This window comes from Formica exsecta, unplaced genomic scaffold (genome assembly GCF_003651465.1).
Source record: "Formica exsecta isolate Colony F162 unplaced genomic scaffold, ASM365146v1 scaffold97, whole genome shotgun sequence".
NCBI lineage: Eukaryota > Metazoa > Arthropoda > Insecta > Hymenoptera > Formicidae > Formica > Formica exsecta.
This window is the reverse complement of record NW_021853733.1, coordinates 41,882-46,765: the sequence shown is the minus strand read 5'-3', so window position 1 is coordinate 46,765 and position 4,884 is coordinate 41,882. Positions and strand designations below refer to the sequence as shown.

At 36.9% G+C, this 4,884-nt stretch overlaps 1 long non-coding RNA gene across 1 annotated transcript; it reads right to left on the bottom strand.

Annotated features, from left to right (window-relative positions):
- Window positions 1-306: 306 nt before the first annotated feature.
- Window positions 307-1,110, bottom strand: LOC115245410. Its single transcript, XR_003885524.1, has 2 exons — window positions 930-1,110; window positions 307-734 (listed from the first exon to the last, which is right to left on the bottom strand). It is a non-coding gene; the product is annotated as an uncharacterized LOC115245410 (long non-coding RNA).
- Between the last annotated feature and the right edge of the window lie 3,774 nt (window positions 1,111-4,884).

Below are 4,884 nucleotides of genomic sequence, written 5' to 3'. Positions count from 1 at the left end.
ATGCATACACACGGATCGCGTATGTATGTATATGTATCACTTGAAGAGCGAAGAAGATCAAGCACCGAAGGAGAAAAAAGTGGAGGGCATTCCGATATTGCATCCTTATTGCAAGTCATATGATCGAGAGAGAAAACACTGCAAGACGTGATTAGGATTGCCACCTTTTTTAAAACAAATAACGCAATGTTGCAGCAATGTTGTTGCAAGCTTCAGTGCTGTATGGGATGTAACGCCTTTGAGAATGAAAAAAAAGTACGTTAAATAAAAAAAAAGTACATATATTTTTCATATTATTTATTTTTCCATACATATTTTTTATTACTTTTAGCAATATCTCATAAGTGTTTGTCTTTTTTAAAGACTTCTACAGCGTCTTTACAACCGATATTTAAATTTAAATATATCAACAACTCATTTTTAATTAAATTTAGAGAAGCTTTGTTCCTCTAATACTAATATATGTTACGTGAACTATAGATTTCCAGGCGATCTATGCGCTCAATGTGTGAAACGGAATGCGCTCATAATAATAAATCACATATACGCGACACGGTAACATCCGCCGTGAACGTGTTAATGAAAACTTAGTATTCGTAAAATAAAGTATTTTAGCGTACTTTATTGCTTTACAAAATATAAAGTATGTACGTCCAAAATAACGTACAATACTTTATTTTAAAGTACGGGTGGCAACCCTAAGCCCAACAGCCAATTCATATCTTGGTGCCATCCTGTGTGCAAACATAAATTCTTTTTATAGGTTATCTTACTGCTAAGATTCTCTAAATCTAAATGCATATTAATTGCATTTTAATATCATAAATTATAAATCTAGTTTAGCTACTAGAATAAGTATATTGTCTGTATTTATTCGATTTTGAGCGGATTACAAGAATATTTTAGGATTCAATATATATTTTACAAACCCTCAAGATAAATTGTATGACCAGAGTGCGCAAACTCTCTTTTGGAAAAGAAGCCGACTTGCGCCTTCTATTTCTGATACGAGATAGAAGTGAACTAAAATCGGTCACGTGACAATAAGTGGGAAGTTGACCATAGAATTTCTATTCTAGGGTATATTGATTCGTAATCTATCAGCGTTTTTGAATGAACGGGTTTTAACCTTAGGCCCTGCGCACAATAGAGAAAATATTAGGAATAGGAATAAAATATTAAATATCAGGAGTTCACGTTTGATTTTTTTTTTACTATTTACTTGTGAATAAATAATTTCGTCTAATTTAATTAACTTTTCTCTGCATTTCCGGTTTTGTAAATTTCTTTTAAACAAACGCTTCTTCTATTTTTACCTTGCATTCGTTTAATTTTCACTCATCGATAGGGTTGCCACCTTTTTTTAAAACAAATAACGTATGTAACGCCTTTGAGAACGAAAAAAAAGTACGTTAAATAAAAAAAAAAAGTACATATATTTTTTATATTATTTATTTTTCCATACATATTTTTTATTACTTTTTGCAATATCTAATAAGTGTTTGTCTTTTTTAAAGACTTCTACAGCGTCTTTACAACCGATATTTAAATTTAAATATATCAACAACTCATTTTTAATTAAATTTAGAGAAGCTTTGTTCCTCTCTTTCCGCCATTTTAAATTCATCACAGAGGAAACTCTCTCAGTAAATGCTGAAGTGGCGGAAACAAACAAAAGATATGAAATAACTTTATAAATATTCGGAAAATCGTCACATCGATTAAAAATATACTGCCATTTTTGTGCAGTAGTTATATTTATATCTGTAAAATCTTTACAATCAATTATTTTTGCAAGTAATTCATTCATTACTAATATTTCAGAATATAGATTGTCCATATTAATATTAAGTTTTTGCAGATTTAACGATTCAATTATATTCACAAAATGTTCATATTTGATTTGAGTTTTTAGGTTAAAGTTGTTAACGTTCACCGTTTCACTGAAAAGTGCGACTAACTTCAGATAGCGGTTGAAATTAGTTCAATCATTTCACGGCGGAGCGTTTCGGTATAACATAGTAATAAATCACATATACGTGACACGGTGAACGTGTTAATGAAAACTTAGTATTCGTAAAATAAAGTATTTTAGCGTACTTCATTGCTTTACAAAATATAAAGTATGTACGTCCAAAATAACGTACAATACTTTATTTTAAAGTACGGGTGGCAACCCTACTTAGAACCCGCCTATTAACACTACTTAAGTAAATGTTAATGCAATATGTATATAGCATCATAATAAAAACAGAAAAATTCTGTTGTTGGAAAAATAATCTCATAAAACGTATTTGTGGTCATATACTAGTATTCACTTCGTATCGTCAAGGTCAAATTTTTGTCAATATATCATATGAGTCTGGAGATTCACAATGTTTATGGCTATATGTGATGGGAGAAAGAGATAGCATATCATATGTCCGTTCTGTTTTGCCACCTGCTGAGCGTATAGTTATGTATAATAACCGATATTAATTAGTCCTTAATGAACATTATACTTTTACGGAAAAACCGCTAGTGATTGATTGCCGCAGGTTTATAGTTCATTCGCTATGCGGCGCACTATTCATTCTATATACTCGTATTCAAATTTTTGTCATGGAGTGTATATAAAGCCTGCAAAAGACGACTAATAACAACTATTTCTATCAGTTTAATGTCTGACACGATACAGGAAAATTCAGATATTGAACTGGTTTTTAGAAAATCAGACAAAAATGCTCAATCGGACATAAAGTATCCGAATAAGTGAAAGTCATTCATTATTGTCTACTTAACATAAAATTAGAAGTTAACTTCCGTATAAATAAAATTGGAATTGGAACATGTAATTGAAATATTTCATAAAAATGTTACAGCAACATTCCAAAAACATTACAAAAAACAGTATTCGGTAATTGCTAGTTCGTTCATTTATCGCTATGCGGCGCACGTTGAGTTATCTATCCCGCATTTAAATTTTAGTTATAAGTCGCGGTAGTGAGCCCGCGAATTAGTTGTCGACACCGGGTTGAGCGACAAGATCCCATCCGGCGGACGGAAAGGAAGAAAGAAGAGGAGCGGCCGAGACGGGAGTCCGAGACTTCCAGGGAGCGGGAGCCGTCAGGTCATGATTATGTTATTTATAATGAATCGTTGGTAACATGTTATCATCGCTGCCGTTCATGTGTTCCATCTTTTACGGCAGGTAAAAGGCGCGGAGGGCCGGATGAATCCGGCCAACGGGGCGGCCACTCTACCCGCACAAAGCGAGGGAGTCCTAAGGACGGAGCGGCGAGAAGACTCTCATCCCGGGATCTATTCGACCAAATAGGAAAGAGAGCCGATCGGGCGCTGCCGAAAGCCCGCACCTCCAAGCCGGAAAACAACCGAATTTGGTAAAATTTCGGGGCGATGAACCCGACGATACGGCCGTGACGACAGTAAGGACCGAAAGGACCGCGGGACGGCCCTGCGCAACGCGACGCGCCACATGTGGCACAATCGCGATTTATTGCGCCGGCGTATCTTTCCGGACTCTCGCTCGGCACTGTTCGGCGAGCTATCCACGAGGACACAGGTCTCGAAAGGCGTTCTATGGATATCGAGAAGGACCTGCGAAGTAGATATTCCGACCGGTGGGACGAGCGTCGTCAAACTTCTGTAAAGCTGCCGATTCCTGTAGGTAATTAATTCGGACGAGTACGTACGAACGAGTAATAGTTGTCGAGCCTCGCGTTTTGTGAATTTTGGGTAAATTGTGTCGCAACAGCCGACGGGCATTCGTTACTCATCCGGATTATAGAAAATCAGCTCTCTCTACACATTTCACCGCCGCCGACAGTCATTTATGTTCGTTTCGCGTCTGTAATTATTGTATATTGTAAATTATCGGGATTTTTACGTTCGCGCGATCGATAATCCGGATCGCGTAAAGTATTGCGCCACGCGGCTCGTACACCACAGTCACTCTCGATAGTTTCTGTCTTCTTTTGTGCATTGTTAGCGAGTATCTTGTACGTGTTATAGAAAATTTGAGTGAAGAGAAAGCGTAATTTTTAAATATCGTACAGAATATCTATCGGGTTAGGTTAGGTCTTTGGGTGTCTTTGAGCCCGTTATTAGTTTTTGCGAGTCCGTCGAATTGTATCTTGCGCATTTCGACGTAAAGATCGTCAGTATTGTTATCGAGGCACATACCGGCTCACCGCGAGCCTTGCTGAAGGACCGATTCGAGTCCTACAACCTGGGAATTTCGATTGTATCGAAGCGGATTCACGGGCGTGCGTAAAGTCATTACCGGCGCGTTCGAGAGATTTCTTTAGTTGTCGCGGCCTAAATAAGTCACGTATGGTGGAAATCCTCGCGGCCGAAAAATCGAGCTTGAATCACGTAAGACGCCCGGTAATTTAATACTGTTGCGCACGGTCGTGTCGATCTCCGCGGAAGTAACATGATATCATATTTGCATGGAAAATACCCACTGTCACCGAAAGCTACTACTTATACGAACTGTTCTATACTCTTGTTTTCTTTTTTAATATATTATTGTTATTTTTATTTTAACATATCGAATACTCATTTTAGCTCCCGTGTTCTCGATTCTCAAGATCTCTCCCGTTTCCCCCGAACCACCCCCTCTACCATTTCGAGTACACTGAGTACCCAGGTAGCAAGGTGTCGTTATTATAACGTCATTTTAAGGTCATTTCTCGTCATATGACGTCAGTCGACTAAATAATGACGTAACACAGACGTGATATTTTGGACGACATATTATCGTCACAGAAATAACGTCATTTAATCGTCCTTTTAAGGTTATTTACTGATCAATTAACTAATGTTATTAAAATATGTCAATATTAAAATTATCGTATTTATACAAGGAAAATAATAAATATT